Source organism: Eleginops maclovinus, chromosome 1 (assembly GCF_036324505.1).
Source record: "Eleginops maclovinus isolate JMC-PN-2008 ecotype Puerto Natales chromosome 1, JC_Emac_rtc_rv5, whole genome shotgun sequence".
NCBI classification, from domain to species: domain Eukaryota; kingdom Metazoa; phylum Chordata; class Actinopteri; order Perciformes; family Eleginopidae; genus Eleginops; species Eleginops maclovinus.
In genome coordinates this window covers 18,772,004-18,792,300 of record NC_086349.1, presented here as the reverse complement: position 1 = coordinate 18,792,300, position 20,297 = coordinate 18,772,004, and the positions used below count along the sequence as shown (strand labels likewise).

Below are 20,297 nucleotides of genomic sequence, written 5' to 3'. Positions count from 1 at the left end.
ATATCGGGGCCATAAAAGCAGTACAGAAGCAGAAATGTACTGTGAAAGCACCGCATGGGGCAGAGCACAAGAGCTCTGAGACACCCGCCCACCCTTCCTGAATCAGCCGTTTCTGTGGCGACCAGAGCGAAGGGGGGGGGGGGGGGGGGGGGTGCTCGATGAAAGTGAAGAGACAAACATTTGAATCCTGGTGGGAGAAACATGAAGGGATGGATGGATGGGGGGACAGATATATTGAAGGATGGGTGATAAAGGGCTGTGGCAGGGTCAATCGGGATCTGGGGATGATTACTCAACATCACAGCCACTGACAGACTGACAGTCGGAGGCAAACAACAGCAGCATCCACAGACAGAGAAAAACCGGAGGGGATTTTTCACTCTCAATGGCAGCCCAGATCACGGTCATGGCTCAGGGATTTAAACTATGTAGACACTCACAATGTGTCTCTGTGAAATCTCATTCGGCCATATGGTCCTATTGTAAGCATCGTATTTCTCTGTCCTGTATGTACGCAAATTGCACAGGCTTGGAATAATTCATGCCAGATTAAGACTTTGTTCACGGGCAAACTTCAAAAAGAAGTGAAGCTGAATCAACAAGTGGTGCCCCGGCAGGAACAATTCTGGACAGACCTGCTGAGTCCCTGCGGTAAACACTCATGAGCTGCCATCACACACACACACACACACACACACACACACACACACACACACACACACACACACACACACACACACACACACACACACACACACACACACACACACACACACACACACACACACACACACACACACACACACACACACACACACACACACACACACACACACACACACACACACACACACAGGATGCAACAGTACAAGCGACAAGTGTCACACACTAACATGGAGGAGGAGAAGGTGCTGAAATCTGCAAAAGTCTGATTCATGTGAAAGATTAGAGGACAGCTTCGTATCTGAATAAAGAGGAGCTGATGTCTGATGAATAAAAAAGCAATTAATATCAAATAAATGTGATTAACTAAAATGATGACATCACTTTTAGACATACTGTCTAAATTTGGACATATAAAAAGATATCCACCACATCTCCCTCATACCAAATGTACTCATTGTCCTTTGTATATGATATTCTAGAAGAAAAAAACAAACACTTGCAGATTCTTTCTGATTAGATATATCTATGATAAGATGTCAGCTCTATTTTGGAAATCAATCCACTATGGTGAAGCCCTTATTATGTAACGGATCAGACTTTGATCTGGGAATATTGTTATAGTCTTATGCCACAGTGATCGCATCCTGTCAATGCAACACCAATTAGGGATGGATGCAGTAGTTCTCTTGCGCAGTTGAGACAAAAGGCTCACACTGAGCTCAAGAAAAACTGTGTAAATCTGACATGTAAACAGCCGCAGATTTCCCTGACAGTGTAAAATGCTGTGCCCACACACACTACACACTGAAATATATGCAATCTTCATCCCTTCAAATACCTTATTCTGCCTAAAGCGCAGCATCTGAGATGGCACTGTCTTCATCGTGTTTTTGTTTTTTCCAACTGTTTCCAAACAAGATGAGATAACACTAGCAGAGCTAGTTCCCACTCCACCCACTTTCAGGTACACATGGATATACACATGGGAAAACAGGGATGAAATCATACAGATCCTCTCCTATTAGAGACTTTCGCCCCCCATCCAAGTCCCTTTGGTCTTGTTCCCTTGTCAGTCAAAGAGGTCTTCAAATCTTCACACAAACTAACACACATGCAGAACATGCATGTAAAAAACGCCCCCACTCGCCACATCCCTATGCAACACGCCACTGAAAATTAAAATGTGCCTCATTTCTCAAAAACTTCCAGCAATCCATCTTTGTTAAATCAATAAATCCTATATATTTTCTCATCATAATGATATCAAAGTGTCAAGTCAAACGGTAATGAGAGGAGTGCATTATGACGCTGCTGAGACTCACCTGTTTATGTGGCTGGTGTCAGAGTCCTGGTGTGCGAGGTGGAGGTTTGCAGGGACTGGATGGAGTCGCTCACACTGGACACATACCAGAGGACTGACTCTGCTCACTGCGGTCTCCTCCTTCCTCCGAGTCTCAGAGACAAACACCAGCTCTGCCTCTGCTGCCTCTCCCTCTCCGCTTTTCACACGTACTGTAGCAGCAGTGGAGGGAAGGCTGGGGGCTGCAGCCTCTATGATCAGCTCAAGTCTCTCTCTCTTTTCCTCTCTCTCTCTCTCTCTCTCTCTCTCTCTCTCCTCCAGGCTCTGTGTCTCTCCTTAAGTCTGGCTACAGGCAGCAGTATTGGCTGCGGAAAAGGCAGGAACACAGTGGGAAAGTGTATAAAGATTAAGTTGACTCCCTTTGCAAGTATTTATGTTGTGTCTTAATGTGTGAGGACCAGCTTGCTCTGACAACAACAACCCACACAAGCCTACAATCTTTTGGAGAAAGATTTACTCCCGCCTCCTGCTCCCCCCTTTTCACCACCACCTTAACCAACCCACCCATCCACCCACCCTCTCCTTGCCAGCCCCACACCAGCTTGTTGAAGTGAGTCATCAGCTATCGGCCAATCGTACGGCGGCACACAGCCTCCGATTAGAATAACATGAGTATTTATGCATGCCTGTTTTGAGGAGATGAAAATGAGATGGAGAATTGCCTGAGAGGACTTGTCATACTTTACTCTGGGTGGGGGGGATCAGGTGATAAATAGATTCAAACAATTTATAAAAAAAAGTCTTTCACAGCTTACATTTTCTCCCTTACTATATTATTTAACAAAGCATACAGCATGAAGATATCCGTATAAATGTGATTATAAATGCACAGTATTCATCACTGCATCACATTTGATTTGTGACTCACAGCTATATGATTCATGCGATCAAGGCTGTAGCCACATTGGAGTACAATAAGGTCTGACCTGTGGTAATTTTCCTGGGAAAAATAAGGTAGAGTACTAAAATAGAGCAGAAAGTCACTGCTGTACTTCCGCACTGTACGATCTGCAACTACGCACTGACCTGTGCTTCATACTCTGCCTGCCATGGTAAGTGCCCTTCTGTGTAGTGAGGTGGGAGGAGGTATTTTGGGCATTCAGCGTTCCAGAAGTTACAATTTCTGTGAAGACATTTTGTTGGAGTAGGGCTTGAATGGACATTTAGCTCCTCTGAATGAATCACCAGTACAAACAATGACCTTATGAACTTGAAAATGAACAAGAGTATTCAAATCCTGAGGATATAAGGCAACTACAATTCCCAAGGAGCATTGTGGTAAGAAACTGAATCACAAAGCTCAACATCTGAGACTGTCCTCCAAAGAAAAAACAAAGAACCAGATGTTTGAGTTGTTATTGTGTAACTTTAAAAAGGTACCCAGTGGAGTTTTTCATTTATAGTAGGGCTAAAGATTTTGTTTTAGGATTTCATATGACTCTGCTGACGTACATTTGGCAGAAATGCGCCAAGAAAAGCAGCAAAGAACCAGACCTCAAGGGTATGCAAAATATGGTTTGGTGAGTAACCCAGAATGTAAATGTTAGTTTTGCTTGTTTACAATAAATCTGCACAAGACACCTTAACCAAGCAGCTCTTTTTTTGAATGTGACAACAAAGATTCCCAAAGCACAATCTTCTGATTTAAATCCAGTAAATTATCTTTCTAATCCTAGCCAAGTAGATGGTGCGAACAGACCAAAAACACTGGTAAGGCTAGTTTTAAGAAGGATAACCCATAATGTATTTCAGTGTGTTGCTTATATTCAGTCACAACATTTATCCTCACTGTTTTCAAATGTTTCTTTTCATACTATCAGTTATTCATGTCAACACATACTTTTTTTTAGCATATTTTGATCATATTTACCTTCAGCATTGGCCATCACACACAAACACACAAAAAGAGAGGAGGGCAATTAAATGGAGCACAGAAAACATCCTTTTTTCAAAGTCCAATAGTAGGGGACCGAAAAATATTGGAAAGGTAGCGAAAAACAATAATAATCAGAATGTGGTTGCAAACCATTTTGACTATTTCAAGTCTAAAATCCAAACACTTTAGCAAATATTTGGGTTCTCTCCTTGATCAGAGAGTGATGATCTGCCAGGCTTGCTGTTGTTTCAGAGTCTGTTTGCAATCTGTCTGGTCTTACGCTGGTTGGCTTGAGGTCAGAGGCCATTTTGAAACTCATTGTACGGGATGTGAATGCTGGGGAACACCTTCAAAGCTGAAAGTCAGCACTTTAAAAAACATGTGGCGTGTACAGCCACAACAAAGAGAACTATATCAGTCTCACTTCTTTCCAACCGAGGGGTTTCATTTCAGATTGACATAGTTTACATGATAAATAAATAACTGATAGATAACATTACCAAATCTCTCCAACTTTTTACTTTTCAAACTTATAGTCTTGAAGTGCAACATTGATTCAGTATAAATACCAACATAACATCCATGAGTCAATGAAACTCAACCCTCTTAATTGTTTATTGTTATAAGGGTCACACTGGAAATCAATTGTGAACAGCACTTACAGTGGGGCAAAAAAGTATTTAGTCAGCCACCAATTGTGCAAGTTCTCCCATTTAAAAAGATGAGAGAGGCCTGTAATTTTCATCATAGGTACACTTCAACTATGAGAGACAGAATGGGGGAAACAATCCAGAAAATCACATTGTAGGATTTTTAATGAATGAATTGGTAAACTCCTCGGTAAAATAAGTATTTGGTCACCTACAAACAAGCAAGATTTCTGGCTCTCACAGACCTGTAACTTCTTCTTTAAGAGGCTCCTCTGTCCTCCACTCGTTACCTGTATTAATGGCACCTTTTTGAACTAGTTATCAGTATAAAAGACACCTGTCCACAACCTCAAACAATCATACTCCAAACTCCACTATGGCCAAGACCAAAGAGCTGTCAAAGGAGACCAGAGACAAAATTGTAGACCTGCACCAGGCTGGGAAAACTGAATCTGCAATAGGTAAGCAGCTTGGTGTGAAGAAATCAACTGTGGGAGCAATTATTAGAAAATGGAAGACATACAAGACCACTGCTAATCTCCCTCGATCTGGGGCTCCACGCAAGATCTCACCCCGTGGGGTCAAAATGATCACAAGAACAGTGAGCAAAAATCCCAGAACCACACGGGGGGACCTAGTGAATGACCTGCAGAGAGCTGGGACCAAAGTAACAGAGGCTACCATCAGTAACACACTACGCCGCCAGGGACTTAAATCCTGCAGTTCCAGACGTGTCCCCCTGCTTAAGCCAGTACATGTCCAGGCCCGTCTGAAGTTTGCTAGAGGGCATTTGGATGATTCAGAAGAGGATTGGGAGAATGTCATATGGTCAGATGAAACCAAAATAGAACTTTTTGGTAAAAACTCAACTCGTCGTGTTTGGAGGAGAAAGAATGCAGAGTTGCATCCAAAGAACACCATACCTACTGTGAAGCATGGGGGTGGAAACATCATGCTTTGGGGCTGTTTTTCTGCAAAGGGACCAGGACGACTGATCCGTGTAAAGGAAAGAATGAATGGGGCCATGTATCGTGAGATTTTGAGTGAAAACCTCCTTCCATCAGCAAGGGCACTGAAGATGAAGCGTGGCTGGGTCTTTCAGCATGACAATGATCCCAAACACACCGCCAGGGCAACGAAGGAGTGGCTTCGTAAGAAGCATTTCAAGGTCCTGGAGTGGCCTAGCCAGTCTCCAGATCTCAACCCCATAGAAAATCTTTGGAGGGAGTTGAAAGTCCGTGTTGCCCAGCGACAGCCCCAAAACATCAGTGCTTTAGAGGAGATCTGCATGGAGGAATGGGCCAAAATACCAGCAACAGTGTGTGAAAACCTTGTGAAGACTTACAGAAAACGTTTGACCTCTGTCATTGCCAACAAAGGGTATATAACAAAGTATTGAGATGAACTTTTGTTATTGACCAAATACTTATTTTCCACAATCTTTTGAAAATAAATTCTTTAAAAATCCTACAAGGGGTTTTTTCTGGATTTTTTTTTCTCATTCTGTCCCTCATAGTTGAAGTGTACCTATGATGAAAATTACAGGCCTCTCTCATCTTTTATAATGGGAGAACTTGCACAATTGGTGGCTGACTAAATACTTTTTTGCCCCACTGTATGTCCAAGACAAGATTTAATTTGGTACGAAACTCACCGAGAATCAGATAAGATGTGGGATATATCTGGGAAATGTGGGGCACATAATGCAATACATGTAACTCAATAGCAGTCACCAGAAATGGTTAAGAAGACTGTAGACTTAAAACTGCAGTGGTCTAATGCTGGACTCGCACATATAAATAAATTTCTGTCATCTTCGTGCAAGCAGTAAGATATGATTTGAGCCAAAGGGCTTGCAGGTGAGGAAACGAGGTATAAGGAGGGATGGTGAAGGAAAAGGATCAATAGCTGATTGCCTGAGAGGAAAAGGAGAAGCTTGTGAGAAAACTGAGCCTTTTCCACGAAACTCAAAGGAACGCTGCAGTGAAGCTGTTAAAGTAATTTCCTTGCCACACATTTCTGTTGCCGCCCAAAAATAGACTACGCCATCAGATGATGATTATACAGCTGAGCCACACTCACTCCTAACATGCTATGTTTCCTCCTCAAATTGCCATTTTCTACACAAAAAATACTGGGATGGAGGGCATAATTAATTCATTTTGGTACAGCTAACCAGATTTACTCTTAAAGCAAGCGGAAGAATAATGTGAAACTGAGCTATGGGGAGGAAAGTCTATGTGATACAGTATGCATTGCTACAGTATAAGCTTTTGGTTCTTTGACAAAAGGATAAATGTCATTAATAAACAATATTAATTAAATTATCATTATTAAAAATAAAGCCTCTATATAAAGAATGAATACAACAAAACAGTTACAGTGGAATGAAAATTAGTGACAAATACAATGACTTAAATTGTGGTTTAAGTCGAGCAAATAAATGTATTGAGATACTTTCCACCGCAGCAGAATGACCAATAGCCAGTTTAGCCAAATCTATACAACTGCAGACACGTATGACAAAATGCAAGAGTTGCTCTCTTTAGACCTTTACAGTAGTTATTGAAATCTGATTTGAATAGCTTGAACATAAGGTGGATGAAAAATCTCACTTAGAGCACATGTCTCACAGCTTTTCATTTCAGTGTTCAAGTGCATGGTCTTACGAAAGAGATTGAGGAGGAACATGTTTTGCTTTGCGACTTCTCTCGTAGTACCTTGTGAAGCAGCTCAGTTAAACAGAGAGTGAGATATGGCAAGCTGACCATTATGTTTGAAATGTCAGAGACTGGAAAATATCAACTCCAATTTAAATACATTACTCATCCTGATCGACTGTCTCATATTAACGTTTCTCTTTGACGTATAATGGAACACATTTTTGAAAGTAAAAGGTACCCAAAATAAAGAGACTCCATACTAATGAAAGGAAGCTCATTTTGATGCTACGGATCACCGTGCTGCATTTAGGCAGGCAGCCTTTTTATCCAAGAAAACTGTTATTCACAATCATGCACTCATTAGTTACCATTGTACACCTTCACTAGCACATGATATCACTTGGCTTTGCTACTAAAAATTGTATTCTTAAACGCATCATGGGACAATTTATACTGGTGTTTTTGTAAGATAGTGTCACGAGGACTTCAGTGATCATTGAGTGTGTCAAAAGGGAGGCAATTCACCTGTCATGTAAAGAAAGGCTATTAGAGTCAGTGAAACTGGGCGTAAAGGTGATGGCCTGTCGGGCAATAAAGAAACAATAAAAATGGTGAAATCCGATCCACAGGAGATTATTCTGACCAGCATTTGTTTGTCAAGGTAGTTACAACCCAACTGGGACTTGTCTTTCTCAGTTTGTGTTTGTATGTTTTCACCCGCACCACCACCTCTTTCCTGGACTCCCCTGAGGACCTCCACATCTGATACCAGCATACTGATGTTAAATGCTCTGAGCTGAGGAGAGCAGTGTCTTGCCATACTCCATTTGAAGTCTTTGCTCTGGGGGACTGTGAGTAAAACACATGGGATTTGGTCTCCTCCACCACTGTGTGGTGTAAAGGTATGACACAGCTGTCAAAGTCAGGCCTCAAACCTAAAGGTGTTGCTCTTTATGAGGTGTAACTGTATACAGTACGTATGTGTGGGAGTTTGTATGTGTGTTTAGAGGGATAATACACAGTGCTGACTCCATGCCTGCAGACATATACATATTGTATATCTGCAGGTAAGATTCAGCTCCACAGCGGGAACATTCTTACGCTTCAATAGACTAATGACCCACAGTGCCGGGTGAGCAGTGATACGGAGGTGAAGAGGTCAATGGAGAAGGGAGATAATGAGGATGACAGTGATGTGTTGCCTCTATTAGAGTCTGTGTCATCCGTCTTGCCCTTTGATTTGATCACACAACCATTTCTACCGCCTGATAAACAAGACTCTCATCCGTCACTGTCACTGCGACAAGGAGGCCCGACACCCAGACGTGCTCGAAAACAGAAGCATAGTTATTTAATACAACATGGAGTGACTTATTTCATAACAATGAATGAAGAATATCTAAATATTTCCAAAGATATTTTTTAAAAAAGTATAATTTGGATAGCAAACATTTCCACCCTGCCTTACTGCACTGCCCCCATGTGGCTAAGAATTAATTAATGCATGTTTAAATCACACGAAAGATTAGAAAAACATCCTTAGACTAGATATAGCAGCTTTAACATTAATCGTGACACACACTGGTATAACAATGATTTTCCCTGTACAGAATCGATGGCAAAGGAATGGCTATAAAACGGTGAATAAAGTCTTCTGAGCACCAGAAACCCCCCAAATTTACAACTGTATCAATTACATTTATTTTTGACCAATTTGGTCTAATAACACATATGAATCCAAGAGTGTTTTCTTTCGCCTTTTGCTGCTGGTACACTCATGTTTGGGTCCACACAGCAAGAAAACTTTGACAGAAAATACCCTCTGTGAAACTGCAACTATTCAGCTGAGACTAGATACAATTCACACTATTGTTCAAAAGGCTGAAAGAACTGCCATCCCCTTCACAGAAATCACAACAAACGCAAAGGCAGACATGAAAAATACTTATTTCCTCTGGGTGAAAACACATTTTGCTGTAGAAGATTGGCCTGAGACACATGTTGTGTTCAGTTTTGCAAGGTGCTGCTTTTTATAGATGACCTTCTCCATCCAAACAAAACATCACCATTTCCAGGTAGCACTATTTCGAGAAACCAAAGTGTGAATATTTACAAGCCATACCAGGACTGTGAGGGAGTGATTATGTCCCAGTGTCCCTTTTCCAATTATGATGCCTGCTTTTAGCTGACAAAGGTCTGTGTTTTTTCCCATGGAAATATAGACTTCTTCGCTGAAATCTAATAAAGCCACAACCAAACTGTGTTATTATATTATATACTATCTGAGACCCAATTGTTGTTGTCATTTTACCAGTTTATTGAATATTCTTTTAACTGTATGAATGTATTAAAGTCCATTGCCATGCATAAAATATGATGCAAATATTTTAGGCTCCCCCTATTTTCACCCAGACTGTAACGTGAATTTAAGTTGAAGTAAATGCTGCAGTAAAGGCGCTGAAATGAGCAGATTCTAAAGAATTAAGACAAAGCATTTTTTGTAATTAAACTTCTGTACTTCTCATGGTTAAGTCAAGAATATGCATAAGAACATTTGCCATATTTAACTTTGTTTTGTATTAGATTTAAAGCTTTTCAAGATTTTGTTGGGCAACCAGTGCCTTTAATATAGTGCAGTTCAGAAACGGGGAGACAGAGGGGAAGACGCGTGGCAAAGGGACTCAGGCCAGATTCGAACCTGGGTCCACCGCATGGGGATCAAACCCCAATACATAGCCGCCTGCTCTACCCACTGAGCTCTACGACGGCTGTGCTTTTCTGTATCTTATCTTAATCAAGGCACCTAAGTAGTTAACACTTGGTCATAACTCTAAAAACTTCTAAGAGCTCTCAGGAGATGAGCCATTGATTCCTTGGTGGCTCAATGCACAACTGCACAGCCACAATAGGGGAGAGGGAGAGTCCCGCAGCAAAGATAATCCCCTTTCATGGGCTAGAAAAAGCATTTGGATCACAACAGAATTCAAAAAGAAGATTTAGGTAGAATTAGATGGCTGCTTGTGCTAAAGCTCAGTATGCATAGCGCATCAACAAAAAATACGGCTAACATACAAATTAACAAAAGGAGTCATGCTTAAACATGATTTTTCTCCATGCCATGTTACCATTATTCTACTTTCCTGTCCATTTGCTTGTGTGTTAACCATTTTAAATCTATTCCCATCCATCTTCTCCACATATTTTTATGTCCACATGTTCCCTTTAAAGCCCCTGACTGATAAACAGCCCTCCTCCAGATGGACTCCATGTAATAATGTTGTAGAGAAGAAGATGTCAACCAGCAGACATCTTTATATGTTATCTTTCTTTATAGCAACTACCTGCTTACTGAGCTGTCATTTTCTGTCCTCAAAAAAGAACGTTCAACTGAGAGACAAAAAACACACGTGCACATTCACACAAAACTCTGCAGATCTGTACATGCAGTTTACACTGTGCTGTGTTTATAAATCCTAGCATTGAAAAACCAGTAGCTGTTTTATGTCAGACTTTGGCTTTTTAATTGGAGCAAAAAGATTTGTGTTAAGATCTCTCAATCAAAGAGGACGAAATTAAATGAATAGGACAGGAATGATAAATGAGTGCTTTGGCTGATTTTCATTTGCCACATCTAACACGGTTCAGTCTAATAGCCGCCAATTGATCTTTCCTTTAACCTCCAGTGTATAAAAAAAGGAATAAAAATGCACTGAATGTAAACCTTTCTAGCACTGGATCTAAATTATTAACAGGAATCAGAAATGATTATCATGCACCTAATCACTTTTGCAACCACACATTACAAGGTCTGTGTACATAAATCCCATTGCATTTAGCACCAAGGCATTACTTCAATAGTGTGGAGCTCATAGGAAGAGCCTACTGGAACTGCCACATCCACTTTGGGTGGAAGTAATTAGATAAGACACTTAATGACAACATGTTGACTAGATGAGATGGGAACCACATGGGCACTGTGTGCAGTCTGCCCTCTAATCCCACCTATCTGTTACCATTTCACAAGAAACACACAAGGGGCTACTAGATGCATATTGGCCTCCCGCTCTCATCTCTGGCCACGAAACCAAGTATAGACCTCCTAAAAGCAAAGCTATAAAGCCTCAATGTAAAACTTTAAATGAAAAAAATTGTCCAACAAACTGCAAAACCACACTAGAATAACTATAAACCTCTAAAGTGAGGCTGAATAAATCTCTGTGTTGCAAACTACAGTACAAAAGAAAGTCACATCTGGGGATCAGATTGCTTATTTTATCATACAGCCATTTTCCTATTCAGGGAGGGCAGTAAATCACCTCTAATTGGATTTCATATGCAGCATGTGTTTAGAGACTGCAACTCCAACCCCTCAAAATCCCCACGGTGAAAAAAACAATGCATTGCTCAAGAAGTAATATGGCCATTATACAATGTAAACTACCTGTATGTTCAGTCAATTTTAAACTATTAAATAGGATACTAATGAATCATGCTGAATTGATGAATCACGTGAAAACCTATGTTTTCTATACCACATTGCATGGATGGATGTGGCACATAAAAGATAAACAGATCAGGAAAAAATTCTATATGAGGAGTTATGAAACTCTCACCATTTGCATTTCTATTTCTGTCCGCTCTCAGCCAGTCTCCATGGCTGTCATGGATTAAGGGATTCAGATGTAACCTCATCAAGCTGAGGGGCAGGTCATCCTAACATTGTTAGATCCAGAGTGAAATGGTCCTATCATACTGTTAACAGGGAATTAGGGAAAAGCTCAGTCCCATTCCCTCTATCATTTCAATTTTTAGATCAATTTCCTATTGGACATACATTTTAACAGGCAGGATTAACCACATTTTCTTATCCTCCTGCGGGCGTATCAGTTTATAATTAGCAAATTATTGATTACATTAGCTGAAAAAAAACAACTTGCATCCAGATCAAAATGCTTTTTCCGGAGCTTTTTAATTGAACACCAGAAGAAAAAAAAAAATTGGGCTGGCATCAAATCGATAGGGGGTCAAAATCATCCACCAGGAGTAAATGGAACACGGACAGATCAAGGAGGCCACCCAAATTCAATGTTATGTTGTTATTTCTCTCTGTGTGGCACCCTTCAAGAAAACCAAGTCAACTTCAACCAGAGAGACAGCCAGATGTGGTTCAAAGCCAAAGAAAAATCAAGACAGATTTTTTTTTTGTAGAAAAACTAAACTAAAATAAGGTTGTGATAATAACATCAACACGAGAACAGAACCAAGTTTAAAATGTCAATATTCTGTGCAATGGATGAGATTAAGGAGATTTACCATGGAATATCCAGGTGGCACCGCCCGGCGGGGACTTCAGGTGACAGAAATCGAGCGCCCCATTCATTAAGGCCCGCTTGTAAACAGACTGCACACGCAGGTAAAACTGTTTGGAAAAGAAAGTGTTGTCAAAAAAGTGTATAAGTAACGGATAGCTTTATAAAGGACAATATCGTGAACAAGAACTTCTAAAAGTGAAGAAATCGCATCCTGCATCGACGTTTACTACAGGACGAGGAGGAGGAGGGGCAGACCAGTAAGTTAGACGTTACGGTGTATGTGATAAATTAACTGCTTCCACAGTTGTTAGCTTAGCAAAAATGGTAGCCGGAAGTGACCTAGTTGACTGCTCGTCATCAAAACTAAACTGAGTCATTTATTTACAATTTAAGTATTTTTATTCCTTGTATAAAAACACTAAATGCCACTTAAAAACATTGTACGTATTGCAAAAGGTCTTGTGAAGAATAATGTACAAGACAATATGTTGCTTCAGCTTTAGTGATGTGATATCTTGCTGTTGAGTTTGTGTGTTTTTGTGCAATATTTGATGTGTTTATAGGTGGTGCCCGCTGCAGTGTCCATGGTCTATGGCTTACAATGAATCACATCCTGTTTCTTTAATGGCATTATTTTATTGTATAATTATTTGTGCTGGGATGCTTGTTGTAGGCTATTCGTTCTTCTTCGATAAATAGTTGTATTTTGCAGGTAGTTAGTTCAAGGTGCTGTACATTTGAGCAACCAGACATGCAAACTTGCTACCGATCAACCAATGACTTCATATATACATAGTCTATCAAACTGTGTTGAACTACCGTTACAGTTAAGGAGGAATACATTTGCAATGTTTGGATCTGTCCTACTTCAATTTAAATATTGCGAAGTCTTGACACCTAACAAGTATATATGACCAGGTTTATTTAAATGCTGAGGAGTTACAATCAGAGAATCTAATTATCTTTATTTTTCTCTCATACTTGTCAGCATCTCTAAAAATTAGTTTAGAGTGCTTGAAAAATCACTTTTAGTGAAGCTTTAAATGTTTTATTTTGTGCGAGTTGACATCAATGGACTGCACTTCACTGATGCCCATCCGGCTGCAACTGCAGGGAATGGCTTAAGTGGAGATAAATCCTTTCCGATAAATACTCCAGAGACCCAAATCGTAGTGTAAATAGAAAGTAAAAACATTAAGCAAAGGAGAATGTGTCATTTAAGGTTACATTACTTGTACAGTTGCATCATCCTAAATGATTTTGTACTCTTTTCTTGCAGTCTTTGAAATCGTGACATAATGAAATGGACTCTATCAGACGGCTGTGATTGATGGAGCAACACATTGCTTGTTGTGCTGTGTTTTATGTTCTTAATGATTTATCACAGTGCCTTTGCTGTGTTCCCCTGCCAAACACTTTTGCTCTGTCTTTTTTTCTTATATTTGCTGGAACAAAACTAACACAGTGCATAAACCCGCAGTTGGTTGTTGCATGTCTGTTGAAAGCCAGGATAAGGCCAGAGCAAGGCATGAATCTAGGCTGTGGTACTAGAAAGTGCTCATATTGTGTGTGTCTTGAATATTAAACTGGGCAGACTGGTTCTCAGTAAGACACTGAGCTTAGCAGACATGAGCAGACGGTTTGGCCATGATCTGTAAGACACTGTCAGTTTACCCGACAGTGAGGAGCTCTGTCTCCTGGATGAGCACAGAGCTTTGGGAGGGTGGTGCGCCAGAAGCTTCCTAGACAAGCAAAAAACAGAGCTGAAAATACAGATATTAAACTGTGCCACAGCAGAACCACAAGAAAGCAGGGATAAAGGACAGAAATACCTAACCACTCTGTGTATACGAATTACGGCACTTGCGTAACTGAGTATTCTACACGTTAGCATTTGGGTTATGCACTTCTATTCCAAGCCTTTGCGGGGATTACTGATCATATTTTTGGCAACATAATTTAATAGGAATTATCTAATGTGAGCCGTGTCTTTAAGTAAACGAGAAGGATGAGAAAGAAGTACAAAAAATGTGTGTTATTATGTGAAAAGAAAGATATTACATACAGTGTATACTGTGCACTACTTGTACTTATTGTGTGTAAAATAGCATGTTTAAATCTTCTAACAGGGGACAGGAACAACACACGATGCGGTGCGGCTTTCATTTATGATAAGGTAGTCTTTCAGTCCACATGGATGCACAAATGCACTCAAAGACACAGGAAGACGCACGTCACATAAACAATAAGTATTCATCTGATCCAGTTATGCTCAACCACCATACGTAAAGACGTGAAACATGAAAACTACATCCATCCTTGTTAGAAAAAATTTGCATCTCCTAAAGGCAAAGCTGGTGATTGTGTGTGTGTGTGTGTGTGTGTGTGTGTGTGTGTGTGTGTGTGTGTGTGTGTGTGTGTGTGTGTGTGTGTGTGTGTATCTATCTATCTGCACGCACATGCTACTCACTTACATTTTCTAGTGAAAGCGGTTGGTAATGTTAATCAGTCTAGTGTTTAATACTGTATTAAAACTCAATTTGTGCTCATAGATTTTTGTCCAACAGCTTACTGATTAGTTAACTTAATGTAACATCAGATCTATTTTCCTATTTTGTCATTCGTTTGATTCTAATATTCGGCTGTGTCCGTTGTCAACATGTATTAATAATTCAAGATTGCTTGCGTGAAAGGGGACTGGACCATTTATAGCCACCAATGGATTTCTATTTTGTTTGATGGGGGAAAAAGGATGCTCTCGGCATTCAGGCAGCAGAAAATGCAAAGGGTTACACAACTCAGCTCACATATATCACGTTGATGACTTGATGGCATATACATTATGCACAAGGCAAGAGATGCCAGTGAATGCATGACAAATATAAGAAACTGAAGCACAGGGCAGAAGGTTGGGGTGGAGGAGGTGTAACCAGCAGCTGTAAGTAGCAGTTAGAGCAAACTGCATAACCAGACGTCGCAGAGGTAATGACCAGCAGTGTGATTCTGCCAGATTGTTAAAACCAGCAAAGATACTTGATTGTGGTAGGACTGTAATATTTACCAGTCAAAGAATGTATTTGCTTGTGCTCTAAAATACAAACTTACAGATATGATGTCTTATATATTCTGCAGATTGCAAAGCTCTTACTGGCACATTTGTGATGTTGGGAAATGATTGTAGTCATATTTCAGAATGTTTTCCCAAAGCTTTTAAATAGCTTTTTTCCAATAAGAACATTTCTTCTTTTTTTAGACTCTATTGGAATTGGAGTCATTTTTTTAAGAGTAAAAGAAAGAGTAATCTCTTAGGCTCGACATGGTAAACTCACCCTTCATGCCAGTCCTCCTGTCGCCTGTTTCTTAGGTAGGAACAATAACAGCCTTAAGTGGAGTGTTGGAAATCGAGGGAAACCAAACAATGTCTGATTTCAATTAAAGGCACAATGAGTAGGATTTTCCTAAAAAACATTGTATGGGCTTCCTACAAAAATGAACATCCCAATCATTGCGTAAATACGGAATACTTCAGCCCCCAATTAAATGGGGGCCACATTTAACAACTGCAAAACTATAAGTGTGAAGTGATCATACGTCTAGATTAATGAGTATTGCATTTACTGCATATCTTTTGAGAGTTTCTAGACTGATGTTTGATATAGTCTTGCTGTTGTTGAGCATGACTTCACTTTCCTTCAATCCATCAAGACTTTTATCCTTCCAACTTTTAATAATCAGCTGTAACAATAACCCTACAGAGTCGATAGCATGGCTGCAGACTTAGCTTAGGTCTTGTTATCCAGCAACAGGTATGTGCTGACTGTGTCCAATAGTTGAATAGCTGCCTGAGAAAGCAGCTGGAAAGGAATGGCTTTTAAAATCTATAAAATCTGCTCTATTTATAGCATGTTTTGATCTTCATGGATTGATGCTATTCCTCACCTACATTAGCTGGTCATGCAAACAAAGTCGCTCAAAGTCAATTTCCCTGTGGTCCAGTTGCTATGCCAGTTATCATAACCCATGTCATTCAATAAACAGATCTGAGGCCTTCTACAGGGAACTCTGGCTAATTCTCAGACCTCTATCAGACTGTAGCTGAAGATCCTCAAATATATCCGTCAGACATTGCAGCTGTGAAAGACATGCTGGAGTGTTAACAGTGAGTTAGCAGAACTAAAATTCCTCTTGTCGACAAAAAAAGATGTTATCATTTTTACTCTGATATTGGGTTAACGAGGAAACACTTTTAATTCTCACACATACTGACAGAACAATGAGTGTACGTTAAGCTAATGTAATGGTATGTCTTCTCTAGAGGAGTCAAATCAGGTTGCCAGATGGGTTTTAAAGCCTTTGTAGCCTATTCCCAGTCACACCCCTCAATCCATCATCTGCTGATCTGTCTGTGACTCTGCAGCAGTCCCTCCCTCTCATTAAGGAAATGAAAGCCTTAATTGGAAATTGTGTTAATTCTCTGACATGTTTGAAACCCTATCTCCCCTTCACTTTTACTAAATTGGAAACACACTTGACAAATTTGGGGCGGCAGCTCCACTGATGCATATCCTGATGTTTTCATCTTCGCCCACTTTCAGAAATACACGCCTCATTATGAGCCCAATGATTAATGCCCACCAAACTTAGAAGCTAATCTGTGTTGTGAAACTGGACACGAGTAGTGGCTAGTTGCTCCAACAGTCAAGCATGAATAAGAATTTAATTTTAAGACGATCTTGCAGATGACTATCACAGTGGCATAATAGATGCTTCATTCGTGTAGGACACAAACACGATTAATATTAATGCGTCTACACAGATGAGCATGTGCCAGCTTCAAACACCCCAGCTGTTTTACATATTATTCATGCCCCTTGACTTGTCAAAGCCCTTATTTCTTTTGACCTGTGATGTCTACAAATTAAACATGAAACAGCGTCCTCGTGCTTTGAGCTGTGTTTCTCTTGTTGAGGCTACAGAATGAATAAACAGTGAACACATAAAAGAGCTAGGTGCCACTAGAATAGCCCATAATAGCTACAACACACACCCAAGCATCAAATATGATAGGCGTGTTTGTAGCATGTGAATGGTCAAGCTGCATGTGAAACTAATGTGTTTTTAACAATGATCTCACAGGGCAGCACATTATGTGGCTTTTGATCTCTCTTAACAATAAACAGGAAATATACAAGGCCCGGCCCACAAGCTTGTGGGGGGCAGTGCTATGATCTGCCCAAAGAATGAGGTCAGCTGACTACCTGAATATACTGAATGACCAGGTTATTCCATCAATGGATTTCTTCTTCCCTGATGGCACGGGCATGTTCCAAGATGACAATGCCAGGATCCATCGGGCTCCAATTGTGAAAGAGTGGTTCAGGGAGCATGAGACATCATTTTCACACATGGATTGGCCACCACAGAGTCCAGACCTGAACCCGATAGAGAATCTTTGGGATGTGCTGGAGAAGACTTTGCGCAGTGCTCCTAATCTCCCGTCATCAATACAAGATCTCGGCGAAAAATTAATGCACGACAAAAATAAATGTAATATTGCAGAAGCTTGTGGAAACGATGCCACAGTGAATGCGTGGCCTAATCAAAGCTAAAGGCGGTCCAACGAATATTAGAGTGTGCCCTTTTTTTTGACCAGGCTGTGTAAATCAATGCGTGCGTACAAGGGGTTAAATAATAACACGCACAACTATTTTTGTGCTTTGTGCGTTTGGAGGCAGTGAGATACCAGTGGCTGATGGAAGTCGTGGATGCATCTGTTTTAATAATAGACCCTAATTATAGTTAAAAAAAAGATGATTAAAATGAAAAGAAGCTTAGTGTAAGAGCAGTACTGCTGTCAGGATTTGGGGTGTTTTGTCAGTCTTGGAGGCAATATATATTATTGGATACACAAGACCGCAGCTCTGCCAGATCACTGCTGCATGCTGGATGTGTGTTGTGCAGTGTTTATCAATCAGTGGCCATGGAGAGGATTGAGAGCACCATATTTGATTTTTAGATTTTAAACCAAGGTTGCCTGTAGAGCTAGACCAGTAGATAAGTGGATGTTGTGCTCAGTAAATAACACATTTAAGGGATCGTCATTAAGGTGAACATTTTTTATCACAGCCCACAGTGATGTCTCAAAACATAAAAACATCCTTTTTTTGTATTTAAAAATCTAAAAGGATTCGTCGTTCAGCCTCAAAGGTGGGACACGTTTTCTGAACTTTGATGTGTTTGGCTTTGTTTAGCATTCAAACACAAAATGCTAGCTGGATCTGTCACATACTGGGATTTAGCCTTGATTTGGAGGGCTGGAAAAGGATTTATGGGAGTCGACTGAGAATCAGCTCCAATTAGTAGTTTGGGATCGGTTCTAAGCCCAACCTGGCTGATTTTGGCACATGTTTAAGGACTAGTCTGGCATGAGCTTGGCAGTCAAGAGTACTGGATTCAACTAAATTTTGGTAACTTGGCTACATGTGTGCACCACATTGGAAATATTCAGGTTGAACATTGAAAGTGGCTCTTTAACAGAGCAACAAAAGTGAGGGAGGGAAATATTTGTCCGAACAAGCCTAACAGGAAGACAAAAGCCAACATACTGGGATCATTTCTGACCGGGGTGTTCGCCTCACTATCCATCATGTTCTGGTTTACTTCCCCAGAAGCTGTGTGGCTGTTTAGCATATGAATATTGAGATATGATAAAAGGAGTTTAGAGAGTGCTGATGAATATGTGCGGCTTTGAAGCGGTTGTTGTGTGATCGTGTGCAGATGAGAGCGTGGGAGGTGTGTGTGTGTGTGTGTGTGTGTGTGTGTGTGTGTGTGTGTGTGTGTGTGTGTGTGTGTGTGTGTGTGTGTGTGTGTGTGTGTGTGTGTGTGTGTGTGTGTGTGTGTGTGTGTGTGCGGAAGTACTGATGAGGGTGACATTTGTGCACACAGTGAGAGCTTTCACCGCCAGCTTTTGGTGCTTCTTTCTCTAAACCCTAAACCATCAATCGAGGAGAGGTAAGAACTCTGCAGTTTAGTCTACGACACAGTCAGCACTAAGGTGATGAATCCATGATGTATGTGCACGGGGCTGAAATCCCGTAATGTGTGTGCACACACACACACACACACACACACACACACATACACACACTACAGGATTTCAGCACTCTGCACATACACTGTGGATTCATCACCTTAGCAACCAGTCGATTGAAAGATGATGAATCATGCCAAAGACTGCTAATTTCTTTGCAGTTGTCAAACATGAACAATGGGTGGTTGGAAGGAGTCACAGAAACGTCACCACAGACAGAATGTTGTATATGTGTGTATGTTTTTCGTGTACCTGAACTTGAAAGAAAACCATGATAAGACATAAAAGACGAAAGTCAATATCAAGGCAAACTAGAGGATAGTCTGAGAAGGAAAAAGCGAACGGGACACTTACTGTAATGCTCTTTGAAATACTTCTGACAGACCAGAAGTAAGCCAGATGTGCTTTCTTTTAAACAGAAAGAGGCAAGGCATTTTTAGAGGAAATATGCGGTAAGGATGTTACTCACACCCTTTAAAAGGTCTATTACATGAAGATTGCAGCTGTTGTATATGTGATAGGACATCAGGGATCCAGAGGAATGTATAAATGCAAAAACACCCATCCTCACTGAAATCTGTTTCAGAGACCTGTCAACCCAGTGTGACAAACAGCCCCCCTGATCATTTCAGGTGAGAGTGGATGGTGTCAGCAGTATATGATTTCCTGCAGGTCTCCAT

At 40.6% G+C, this 20,297-nt stretch overlaps 1 protein-coding gene and 1 long non-coding RNA gene across 2 annotated transcripts in view; one reads left to right on the top strand and one right to left on the bottom strand.

The window, feature by feature from the left end:
* The window catches only part of LOC134866595 (prickle-like protein 2), a 33,561-nt gene extending 31,245 nt beyond the window's left edge, over positions 1-2,316 (bottom strand). The window contains exon 1 of the mRNA XM_063886829.1: positions 1,989-2,316. The gene's annotated coding sequence lies outside the window, so the exon portion shown is untranslated. The remainder of the gene's footprint in view (positions 1-1,988) is intronic.
* A 10,221-nt stretch (positions 2,317-12,537) lies between these two features.
* Positions 12,538-20,297, top strand: part of LOC134868708 (uncharacterized) — a 38,571-nt gene continuing 30,811 nt past the window's right edge. Inside the window, exon 1 of the long non-coding RNA XR_010166310.1 lies at positions 12,538-12,784. This is a non-coding gene — a long non-coding RNA (uncharacterized LOC134868708). The remainder of the gene's footprint in view (positions 12,785-20,297) is intronic.